Genomic DNA, 13,599 nt, shown 5'->3' with positions numbered 1-13,599 from the left:
CTTCTGTTCCGAAGCATCCGCTGAAGGTATACTTTTTTTTACATCTCACACCATGTATCTCAAGATATGTAGGGTTTATGCAGTGGTTAAGAGAGTGTTGTTATTTTGGCCTCCGTCTGGCCGGTATATGTCAATATACCACCAAAAGATTCACTGGAGCATCCCCGAGCAGAGAGAAACCCGAAAGGTTGCCACCGAAAGATGCCGATGACTGCACCAGGCCCTGGTGACAACTGCAGAAAGAACAGATTGGAGAGGTGTAATTTCCTATCCTGAGTATATATAGGGCTCTCTATGGATTCCCACCACCAATAACATCTCCCCAAGGGTTCTCCAACAACAAAGCTCTTGACTTTCTGCCACTGTGGAGAGTACTCGCTGTTTGCCACAGTTGCTTCCATGTGTTATTTCTGTGGCCTGAGATTGGAACAGTGGCCGCATGGTCTCATGCTGCGTCTAGAGCTGCTCTGCACTGCTTCGTTCTGATCATTAGTGGTGGTCTATGTGATCAGGCTCTCACCGATCACACATTGACGGCCTATCCTAAAGATCACCAGTCCCATGAAATCCACACGAAAAACTATAATCCAGTAATGACCGTGAGCAGCAGTTGTCTGTACTCAGAGGGTTGTCCATGGCAGTTGTCTTTATGCCTAATAGAAAATCCACAAAACACTTATCTTCTCTATGCTACCACACTTCTTCCTCCTCTACTGTCAGCAGTTAGAAAGTTACATGTGATCAGTGGCTAATACATGGAACTCTATTACTGATCACTCGTGCTGGGACAAAGCTGACTGCCATAGAAAGAAAACATAGCAGACAGTAATAGACTAAGAAGAGTCAGCCATTCTAACTCCTAAATGAAGTTTTGCAGACTGTGGAATAGCAAAACTGTCTAATCTGGGAGGGGAACATATTGGCAGGTTTGAAAATGGAAAGCTGAGTGATAACCCACGTGGGAGCTGTAATCTCTGCATATCTACATAGATTTGCCATTCAGGATTCTAAAATAAGAGAGCTAAAAAACACCAGTGTGGGCTATAATTGTTGCCAGCCTGTTTTTTTTTAGTTTACACACACTGAGAACCTACAGATCTACAATATGGACCCATCGCCACTGCTATAAAGGGGCCATGCACATATTATTATTTAGCAAAATGGTTGCAACCAAGCTGAAGGAGTGCAGATAATGGAATGCTGTAGTTTATTAGACTTGGTAAAGTGGGACAAATTGTGTTAAAGCTCTAAGGCCTTATTCACGCGAGCGTATTTCATGTCCATGTGCTGTCCGTTTTTTTTCACGGACACCACACGGACCTATGAAAATAAATAGGGCTATTCAAACATGCATTGTTTTTCATGCAGCGTGTGTCCGTTGCGTGAAACACACAGCATGTCCTATTTTGGTGCATTTTTGCGACCACACAGGCCATTAAAGTCAATGGGTGCGTGAAAAAAACGAACGGCACATGGACATCATCCGTGATTCACGCAACAGTTGCTGAAGAAATGATGAGGGGAAAAAAAACACCTCCATCAGTGTTTTTTGGTGACTTAAAAAACACATGACATAAGGATGACATACGCCTGTATAAAACACAGATGTGCACTGTACACGGATGTCACACGGAACTGCAACGCAAGAAAACGCTGCGTTTTTTACACGTGCAAAACGGAACCGTTTGTGTGAATAAGGACTTGGGCAGTGGCGTACAGACCATGCAACTGTTATAGAGGGGGCATGACACTGAACTGCTTCCTCTGCTTACCATTACACAGTCATAGCATTTGCCTGCAGCCTACAGGTTTTTACAGCTCCCACTGCGTTCATTACCAGATGTATAAATCCATATGCAGTTAGCTCCCCTAGTGTTGGCTAGAATTGTATAATTTCATCTCTATGGCTTTGTCAAGGGAAATAGAGGATTTGGAACTCTACGTGTGAAAAATTCAGCTGTGACCACTATAAAGTTATAATATGAAATTAATCAGCAGACAATTGTGGTACTATACATAGAATAGTGAACTCTAACTTTAATATAAAAATACTAAATTTGGTGAAGCTGTGAATTCTGTGTACGAATTGACTCTAAGGAACATGAGAGTCCTGAAAACCGTCACGTAGTTTGTCTATGTTGAATAAAAACTTAAAAATTCTGAATTCTGTTGTTTAGGCAACTTTCTCAAGTCCTTTTTACCCTTCCCATGTCTTCTCAGAATATTCTGCTGCAAGATATTCTCATGCAACTTTCAAACTGCGACGTTTGCTATACAAAACGTCTGTCTGTTGCCCCAACCTTAAATGGGCTCTTGTAAAGGGGCTTAAATTTTTAGTTTCAGCAATGAGAAATATTTATGTGTACAGTATATAAAGCTTATCTATAGTATCATTATAATGTTTTTCTCATATTATCACAACATCCTTGAGAGATTAAAGACAAATCTTCGCCACACTGTCCTACTAAGTCTAATGCATTTTTATTATACATGTACATGTATACATGTATTAGGTCTGATGAAGGCGCCAGTCCGGCGCTGAAACGCGTTAACTTAATAAATACTTTATTAATACCTAACCAATTTCTTTTCTACCCTCTGGATGAAGAAGCGCTTTTTGATTTCCGTTATATATACAGTATATATATTTTTCACATATATTTATATATATTTTTTCTCACACTTATACAATATTGCGTGGTGGAGCCTTGGAGTCCCATTGGCCAGGAAGCAGCAACAACTTCATCAATTGTATTCCTTCAAACAGTGTTGTGCCTGGATACTGCACAACTTTCCCAGGTGAGGATATTTCCTACACCTGGTTTACCCATTCACCTTTGTTTTGGGATTCTGCACCATGAGGTGCTTCTCTTTTTGATTTATTTCAGATATCAAGCTATGGAGAAGGGAGGGGGAGCAGGAGGAGAGAGTGGAGAGACAGTGAGTTAGCAACAGACATGCTGCATACAAGTTTATTGAGAGGGGAGAAGTGAGCAGGGGGAGGAAGCAGGAGTAGAGTGAGAAAGAAATAGGTTGCTGGTAAGATTTCTATGTCACCCCAGTGCTGGATTCTCAGCTACACTGCTCATTACTGCTGTATAATCTCCTTCATGCGGCTGCAGCTTCTTCTATATATGTGATAGATAGAGATAGGACAGCAGAATCCTCCTATTCTATGTGTGCAGTGTATAGAAGACACGATAGCTGTTAGGCTCCGCCCACGATCTCAGAGACAACTAGAATTAAAGATGGAGCCTGCAGAGGGGAAAACTGCCAAATAATGCAGAATACAAGTCATATAATGTCCAGAAATAGTGTTATTCCTCCTGTACACACATAAAACGGCTTATTCTGAAAAGTCACCTGAAAAGTTAGGTACGCTTTAATTTTGTATTGAGCTTTTTTGCTTCTTACATTGCAAAGAAAAAAGGAATACACCGACAAACCATACCAAACGAAGAACACCAATTATTTGCGTGCATTAGAATACATCATAAAAAAAAATACAGATTATAACATGTCATCTCTATCTAACATCACAATTAATGACAAGAAATCATCATCGCTTATAGAGAAATCTCCAAGCCCTTTAGAATATCGAGCAGGAAGTTTCTAGAATTTTGAAGTCATCAAAATGGTAACCTGCCTCATGTAAGAACTTACTTATACCTTCTTAACAAATCATATATTACCGGCATATTGAATACTGTGGAGAAAAGGGATTACATCCAGAATAAAAAAAAATAAAGTAAGGAGAGAAGGCCAATTCTAATTAGAAAATCAATCTTTCCAGTCATGGTGTAGAAGGGAAGAGAATTTACAGATAATATGAGTTCGAAACAAAGCAGCTTTGAGAGCTAGATGCCAATAAAAGAGAAAATATCCACCGACTGTAGCGAAAATAAAGACTTTGTAATCCAGATAAAAATATTGATGCTTCTCAAAGTTACAAGCAGAAAGCAACTCCAAAAAATAATCCACGAAAATAGTTCAACAATATTATCTGCTCCTAAACTTTGCCCAGATGACCACCAGTAATGACATGGCTTAGATGGTTGTGATAGTGGTGCGGACCGGTCAGCGGCACCTTAGGCTGAGGCATCAGGGCATGTGCCCCGGGTCTTTTGCTTAGTGCGGGGATATCCCAGGCTGCCAGTCACCACTTTGAATCGTATCTGTGTCCTCAGGACATGGATACAATAGAATAGCAGGGAAGCAGTCACAACCATTACTGACTAACAAACTTATACAGCAGGAGAATATTTTATATTAGTATTTAATTTTGGTCTTTCTTTTTCCAGGTTTTCTACCCTTACAATAGAATTATATAGACTTTTCTATGACTAACTGATTATTCTAAATACTTGGTCCTGGATTGAATGAATTGAACTAAGAGGGCACATTCAGACGTGGCCTAATTGCTGCTGAATTAGGAAAGTTAGTTCAGACGTTGCAGAAAATAACTGTGTGTGGAAATCAGTCTGCGTTGCAGAATTTTCCCTCCGCAGCATGCACTGACTGTTGCGGAGAAGCAGAATTTCACTGCGTATTTCAGCCATTGCAATGCAAAAACTGAAATCTGTGGCAAGTCCGCTGTGATATCTGCAACATCTGAATTACCTGTCAAATATGCAAATGTTGTTGCAGATTCGTTGCGTAATTGCCCCGAATCTGCACCAACATTTGCAGCGGAAAAATTCCGCCACGTCTGAACATGGCCTGAAGATTGTAAGCGTAAAGTAACATAAAATGGTTTTTTTCTCTTCTCATATCTTGACACTACAAATTGATATCCTATGTCACTATACATTGCTATCTCCACACAACATTTTAATTTCAGACCTGATTGTTCTATTCATCTATTCATTTTTGTCACATATGCTTCAAAGACACACAAATAATCATTTCATCAGCCTGGACGTGTATAAAATCCTTTAATGTCTCTCATGTTTATTCTGTGGTTACAGCTGAAAGGTGGTGTGAGTACGTATGGTAGCATTATAGAAAGTGTAATACAGTACTTATACAAATAGGAACTTAGTGACATTTAAAAGAGAAGAAAGCATAATTTGATCCCGTTATAAAGCACTTGAGTATGCAGTTTTTGGCACCAGTCCATAAAAAGATATCAGAGAGGATTCAAAGAAGCGCAACCAAATTAATGAGACATGGAAGAACTCCGTTATGAAAAAAAGGTTGTCCAAATTACATTTATTTACCCTAGAGAAAAGAATGACCCCTATAAAAACCAATGCGAGATGTTATTGTTTTTGCGGACCCCACAGAGTTACTGTTGTTCGAAAGCATTATTTTACTGTCCGGACCATAAACTTATGGAACATACTCCCACAGGATTTGATAATGTCTATGTGAAATTTACTACTGTGTCTGGGTCCAGAAAGTGTAAATTTTTTTTAAAATTAACTAATTTTGGTACAAATTTGTACAGTTTGGCGCAGTTTTGATATTTGCACCTCACTAGAAGTGTTCCAAAAATGGGCAAGACTTAGCGCGATAGAGGTAAGTCTTACCAGAAAGGAGGATTACATAACATATGCCAAAGTGCGGCAAAAATGCACCAAAAAAACTGGCATCAAATAGACAAAATCAAAAGTCCTATAAGGAGGAGAAAGTGTTTAACAGGTCATGGAAGATGTGCCAAAATTATCATGCAGCGTGCACCACAGTGATAAATTTAGCACATTTTGTGCCTGAATGGACTGTTTACGCTATTCAACTATTGCATAACAATAGTAAATGTGGGCCATTGTGTTATGTCTAGTCACTGTTAGAGCTTTTTTAGGCCCAGCAGAAAACATAAAAAAGCATGTGCTTTGGTCAACCTTTTTGTCATAATTGGATACACAGGACGTATCATCAATAAGGTCAGATTGGTTCAATGTGAATCAATCAATAAGTACGTAGATTCTAATGGTAAGTGATTGGCTCCAAAGTCAGCACTGAATGGGTTTGTCTTCTTTAGGGTCCACTATTGTACCAGAGTTTCGACCTATTCGGAGGATTACCTAATACCCTGGTGGGCCAGTCCGACCCTGTAACTAGTGCACTACCAAAGTAGATGCAACCTAGGTTCTGTACTCGTTTTGCCTGAAGTGCTTCTTCAACATCAGTTCTATCTTTGGTCCAAAACTAAGAACACCTGCCCGATTACACTAGAATCCTTATGGATGGGTTGACAGAATGACTACTATATGGGAGTTCTGTAGTCTACTCTTCTATATACACCAGTAGAGGCATAACTTAAAGCTTCGAGTTCTTATTCAAAATCTGTAACAGAGCCCCCCAAATATAGTGTGCAATTTATTGTAGCTGCAGTATTATTTGGTAATGAGATTATTGGGTGCTCTCAGGACCTCAGAGCTCAACTTCTGCAAATCTCTGCCGTTTCATCACTGTCCAGATAAAGCAAAGAAGTCTGGAGGGGTTTGAAAGTCTGAGGGGAACTGATGGCATTGATGACAAACATGGGCAAGTATGACAGACAGGGGCACTTTATAGAGGTCTTGCCCATTCATTTGTACGTACATATGGTGGTTGAAGAACTGCACCTTCTATTCTGTATCAGCCATATACAAATATTATATAGATGGTTTCCATCCAAACTGACCAATTACCAACCGAGAAGGTTTAATACTAACCTTTCCTACACTGTTACCGTATTTTTCGGACTATAAGACGCACCCAGGTTTTAGAACAGAAAATAGGAAAAAATTATTTCATATTTTACTACTTTTACAAAGAAAAATCTATTTATTAAAAAAACAACTTGTTCTGTTTCACCACATTCTAAAAGCCATAACTTTCATATTTTTTCATCGATTTTGTTGACACCATTTTTGGTACATGCAATTTTTTGATCACTTTTTATTGCGGGGGGGGGGGGGGGGATTGGGCTGTCGGAGGGGGCCATTCCCCTCCTAACGGGTTTAAATGCCGCAGTCGTTATTGACCGCGGCATTTAAAGGAGTTTTCCCATGAGGGACATTTATGAAATATCCACTTGATATGTCATCAATTTCAGATACATGCAGGTCTCACCTCTAGGACTCGCACCTATCTCTAGAACGGGGCCCCCTAAACCCCATTCTAGCTTTTTGTGCTCACGCTGATTCCCGGCCACTTCCTGATTACACGGTCGGGACCTGGTCGGGAGTTAAGGAAATAGTGTAACTCGCTGTGCTACGCCGTTTCTGTAACTCCCATAGTAGTGAATGGCAGTTAAGGAAGCAACTTAACATGCGAGCTACGCTGTTCTACGGGCGTTACAGAAACAGTGTAGCTCAGCGTGTTACGCTGTTTCCGTAACTTCCGACCATGTAATCAGTAAGTGGCCGGGAGGCAGCGCGAGCATAAAAAGGTTTAGGTGGCCCCGTTCTAGAGATAGGTGCAGGTCCCAGAGGTGGGACCCACATCTATCTGACATTTATGACATATCCTGTGTATATCCAAAGAAGGCTTGACAAAGACCCTTCACTCACTATGGGTCGAAACGTTGCTTGTCGTTTGTGGATGTCTTGACAATAAAACCACTTTGCTGATTTGAAGACGTGTGCTGTTGTCCTACTACTTCTTTGGATATACATCGTGCTGGAGTGGGTTTGCCTGGCTTGACAGCGTGCACCGCACCATACTCGGGACTAGTGCTGCTTCAAAAATCTCCTTTTTTCTGATATCCTGTGTATATGTCATAAATGTCCCTCACGGGAAAACCGCTTTAACTAGTTAAACGGCCAGGAACAGCGCGATTGCTGTTCCTGCACGTTTGAGCAGCGTGTCAGCTGTAAAACACAGCTGACACCTACAGTGTACCGAGCCCGAGCGTGAGCCCACTCCACACATCATCCCCCTCCCCCGCTCCATATCGTCCCTGGGTCGGAAAGGGTTTAAGAAAGCGGTCAGGGGGGTCTGGCGCAGCCGAGCCCCTTGACTGACGACTATAAGACGCAGGGACTTTTTAGCAAGATTTATTCTTTACTAAAAAGTGCGTCTTATAGTCCGAAAAATAAGGTATATAGGCTGACAACTTATTGAGGTTGTAAACTGTGCTGCATTTTGAAAGACAGTACATGTAATAATTTTGTGGGCAGTACCAATATTCATAAGGATGTATGCTGACATTTTATTAGGAAGTTCACTGGCACGTCACTGACACAGAAAGCTTAGTTTAAAGGGGTTGTCTGGTCATAAGAAATTGATGGCCTATCCTCAGGATAGGCCGTTAATACCTGATCGGTGGGTTATGACTTCCGGCTACCCTCCCAATCAGCTGTTTTAAAGGGGCTGCGGTGCTCGTATGAGCACTGCTTCCCCTTCATTCCTTAAATGCTCGTACTGTGAATCCCTGACACACTTGTAGTGGCGGTTCAAAGTATTACAGCCTTCTCCCATTCACTTGAAAGGGAAAAGGCTGTAATACTGTGAATCGCCTCTATAGGTGTTTTGGAAATTCACAGTACGTGTAGTGACCGTAGTGAAGAGGAAGTGGCGCTCATACAAGCGTTGCTGGACTTTCAAAACAGCTGATTGGTGGGTGTGCTGGAAGTTGGACCCCACTGATCGACAGAAGAGGTTGCATGTTGTGCAGTGCCAAAAACCTTGGAGGACCAAAGAGTCCACTGAGACAAATGTAAAGTATAGCCATAGAGTAAACATGGATTGTAGTCTAATCAGTTAATCTGATGTTAGAGAAGTTTGATAATTAGGTTTTCTTTGAATACAGAGATAATGGCATTTTTATCATTCCATATGTCACATGGCTTGTGGATAGTGGGCCTACTGTGGATGGTGTAGAACCAGTTTGTCACCAAGGAATTTGGCGTGGGGCTAAACCAGGGAGCAGAGGCTAAGGGGACCCAAGGTATTCAAAGTTCAAACCCCTATACAGGGATCTGAACTTTGCTGCTGGGAAATCCCAGGTTGCTACTCCCGGAATAGTCTCCCTTGGTGACGGTCAACGTAAACAGGCGTAGTACTAAAATTGGAAGACAGTATGCAGGGTGAGGTAAAGCAAAGATCAGGGATGGTGGCAAATTGGCACTCACAGTTGGTTGAGCAAAATGTCAGGGCAGTGGGCAGAGGTGTGTCACGGGTCACTAGCAAGAGAGCAGGGCAGACGGTAGGATAGTCAATGGTACAGGCAGAGACAAACAGAGGAATACCAAACAAACTATCAGGAGGAGAGCTTCGGCAATGGAGAGCACAATCAGCCCGGAGTGATGGAGGAATGCAGTGGTAGCGGAGGCCGATGCACTATGGAGACTTATATGTTTGTGATAAGAAGAAGTGGTGCATCACTTTGAAGTGGTGTCACTTTGTGCTTGGATTCTGTGAAACAGACAATTAAAGTGTACCACAAGTGATGGTGAGAACTGCATCTCCCGCCAGGAGTTTAAAACTGATAGTGGGAAATGCAGCCTGCAGAGTGGGCGATCCAGTTGTCTAGGCAAATGTACACTGTGGGAAGCAAGTGACAGTTTTACCATTCGTTTCTGAGAAGCCAATTTTAAGGAGAAAACCAATATGGCTACACTTCCCATTGTCACCTTTACAAAAATGTCTGCCACAACAATATAGAAAAATTCTTACCAATTTACTTACCAATTATTTTGGTAAGTAAAAGAAACATAGTTCCTAAAACATTGGGTATCACTCTGGCATAGTAATATATGGCCATTTTTTTATGTTTTATGTGGATATCCCCTTTTTTTATTAAATTGACCCTCATTGGTCACTCTGTATAAATAGTCCTCTATTTGCCAAATATATGCCTACAAATGCTTGCTTTCTAGTGTTATCCCAGTAAACGGTTATCCCTGATGAACCAACCACTGCTGCATACTTCTGAGGAAGCAGCAGGACACTATAGCCACAGGACACTGACGTCATTGCTGCCTATCCATTCTGAAAGCTGTCCATTCTGCTTAAGGTTGGAGAGTTCTTTCATTCAGATCACAAAGATATGTCAATTACATTAAAAAAAAATCACAAAATTGTAACCAGTGTTAAAAAAAAAAGTATTTTTTAACACTGAATTGTATTCTGTGTCACAGAATCATTCAGGTAACGTGATATAGACATCGGATAATATGGTCAGATGACTAGATCTCCACAATTGTTTTTTACCAGGCAATTTGTCAGAAATTTAAGCTGCACTAGAGAACATCAGTATTTATGCAAAAAGAAAATAACTGCATCATCCTTGTAAAGACATTAACAGTTTCTTATGACTAAAAGATATAAACATGCGTGGCTCATCAAACTAACATGGTCTATAATTGGTTGCTTGATCAATGTCTATAAAAATATAGACAAAAGGCACAGGATACTATTTTGTTACAAAGTATGTCATTCTATAATTTGTCACAAAATAATTTACTGAGACACAAAATACAATTCTGTTATAAATAATAATAATATTTTGTGACAAATTATGTTTTTTGTTAATACTGTTGTCTGTTGTGTGATACACTTCATATTTTAATTTTAATATCTCTTTATGACAAAAAGTTTAGTTCTATGAAAGTTGGCTTTTATTTTATTCTATTCACAGATATGGTGTTAACATGCTGCTCATCATTTTTGTGCTACAACTTTATATAAAAGAAGATGACATTTTCCAATTTGAAAAGCATTAAAATTCAGTAAGATGACTTGTAACATCTATAGAACTTGTCCTTTTGTTCTAAACATCAGCAGGACTAAAACACTTCATTCTCAAATACAACTTTTCTTTTCCTCTGCACAACATTTTACATTTAACATTCAAGCCGACACTTGCTAAACTCCCTAGGCACCGGCTTAATGTTCACAATCCTTTCTCAGAACAGTTCATTGTATCTTGACAGTGCAATCCAATGGGAAATAGGCTGAATCAGAAGTAGAATTGGGAATACTGACAAACATCACAGATCTATGTGAGATGTCAAACCTTGTCTAATGGTGCTTTTAATCAGACTATCTCCCCTGGGTTACACAGCTCACACTCAGTGTGGTGCTCTTCATGCTTTAAAGTTCACAGAGTAACCTGCAGAGCTTCAGAGTTTAGATATTGGCAAATAGAAATTAAATTAAAAAGAACATATATGGAACAACTTGTTTTACATGGTAGAGAAGGAACATTTGCATATGCAAATTCCAACATAATACTTAACCAAATTGAAATGTAAAAGTCTACATTTCCACATCAAAAATCGTATCGGATATTGTAATACCAATTACTTGCTTTGTGTTTTCTATATTACAAAAAGGCTGAATACAAAAATCTCAGGTTATAGCTCGACAAAAAGTCAGCTAAAAGTTATGGTAGAATTTGTTGCAAGGATAATCCCAAGCTATGAGAACCACGTCTTCAGTCACGTATGTCCTACTAGTAGCTGTCCTCTTGCCGCCTTACAAAACTGTGAATCAATGTTAAGACAACTGGGTGAGCAGAGACGCTAGATGTAGGATCAGGGAGGGACTATATCCAGGAAAAGCACTAAAGCCATTGGATAATGTGGTCACATGACTAGCTCACATGTATGATAATGGACATGATGTCAGAATGACGCATCAAGGTGTGATTGGCCCATCAGCACAGTATTGTCTGAAAGTGGACAATCCCCCTGTAGCAGTTGCCTATGGTTGAAGAAAGCCTGAATAAGAGGGCTCCGTAGAGATTTATTGACTTGCTATGGCTATGCAGCTATGGATCATTCATGATCAACATTTTTGTTGCAAAAAATTTACTTGTTTTTTTACTTTTATACTTAAACTTTAATAAATTCTGTGTAATCTTTTAATCCAAACAAAATGATAACGTCTCCTTTTTCTACCGTGTTTCCCCGATAGTAAGACACCCCCGATTGTAAGACGTATCGGGGGTTTCAGGGGGGTCGGCTAATATAAGCCGTACCCCGAAAGTAAGACATATGTCTTACTTTCGGGGAAACACGGGGGTATTGCCGCCTCCTGCCCACTTCCGCGCCGCCCCCCTCTCCATACGTCACCGCGCCGTCCCCTGCACTTGTCAATGCCGCCTCCTGCTTAAAATACGGTAATGCACACAGTATTAACTCCTTAACGCCGAAGGACGGATATATCCGTCCTCAGCAGCTGCTAGTTCGCGCAGGAGGACGGATATATCCGTCCTGTGATGGCGCGGGTACTGAGACTGTACCCACGCGATCAGCGGCAGGAGCACGGCTGTTATACACAGCCTGGCTCCTGCTGCAACTGCCGGAATCAAAGCGCGCGCCGATTCCGGCAGTTTAACCCATTAAATGCCGCTGTCAATAGTGACAGCGGCATTTAATGTGTTTGACAGAGGGGGGAGCTCCCTCTGTCACCCGATCGGCGCCCCCGCAAACAAATCGCGGGTCGCCGTCGGGTTTCCATGACAGCCGGGGGTCTAACAAAGACCCCCAGGTCTGCCTTCAGCATCTGCCTGTTAGGCGATGCCGGAGGCATGACCTAATAGGTTGCCTGTCAGTTTTACACTGACAGGCAATAATGCTTCGGTATACTAAGTATACCAAAGCATTATATATGCGATCGGCACATCGAATAGTGAAGTCCCCTGGTGGGACTAAAAAAAAAATGTAAAACAGTTAAATAAAGTTTGTGAAAAAAATATAAATAATAATTCGACAATTTTTTTCCAATATAAGACATACCCCGAAAGTAAGACATAGTGGGGCTTTTGGGGATAAAAAGAAAGTAAGACACGGTATGTGTCTTCAAGTACATATCACAGGGATTTATTTTTTGCGTTATTCATGCAGAAGCAAACGTTAATATCCCAATATGCTGGCAGATATATACGCACTATAGGATGCAATTAGCACACAGTTAGGAGACTTTGCTAAATGGGCCGTGGTAAATGTTTTTGAGAAACCGATGTTAGATCTAAAAATATATTAATACTCAAGTTATAACGATACGAAGTCTTGATCTCTTTATAGAACAAAAATATCTGATTTCATATGTGTTCAGATTAATAGATTAATATTTGCTTATTACTCAGTTAATTAGATTTTTAGTCTTTTTTTTACACACCTCATTATCTTGCAACTGCAAGAGACCTGATATTACAGTATAAGAAAGACACGATATATGTTTGACTTGATTTATTAATGCTATTTAAAATGTAGTAGAGGATCTATCTTTAGAACATTTCTAAGTTATGATTCCTGCTTTGCCTCCTAGGCTTCAGTATGTTATCTAGTGCTGAAGAATATAATTTTATCCTACATTGCTAGCTTCCATACTGACCGCTTTTCTACATAACTGGGTGTACACTTTAACTTATAACCACTAGATCCAGAGGCGAAGTTATGCTTTCTTTTAGCCGGGGCAACAATTCAGTTTGGTCCCTCTCCCACCCCAACTTAAAACTTAACTTTTAGTTTTCTTTGGGGAGAGAAATCCTGTGTTGCTCTGCTCTAGCCCTATATCTAAATAATAATTTATGCGCGGAGGAAAGGTGCTTCTATCATCAACATGGGAAGGATTCTTTACAGTAAGTGGATAAGTTTCTCCTTTTTTCCAACATAAGTAACTATAGATTATACTGGGGGATTCAAGAAAGTGGAGGATATT

The 13,599-nt window shown here is 40.4% G+C and overlaps 1 protein-coding gene across 1 annotated transcript in view; it reads right to left on the bottom strand.

Moving 5' to 3' along the window:
• The window catches only part of PLCB1 (phospholipase C beta 1), a 612,909-nt gene that overhangs the window by 209,105 nt on the left and 390,205 nt on the right, over positions 1-13,599 (bottom strand). The window lies entirely within an intron of this gene.

The sequence above is a fragment of the Rhinoderma darwinii genome, chromosome 4 (assembly GCF_050947455.1).
Source record: "Rhinoderma darwinii isolate aRhiDar2 chromosome 4, aRhiDar2.hap1, whole genome shotgun sequence".
Taxonomy (NCBI): Eukaryota; Metazoa; Chordata; class Amphibia; order Anura; family Rhinodermatidae; genus Rhinoderma; species Rhinoderma darwinii.
Note: the sequence above shows the minus strand (reverse complement) of the source record. Positions and strands in the feature narration are given on the sequence as shown.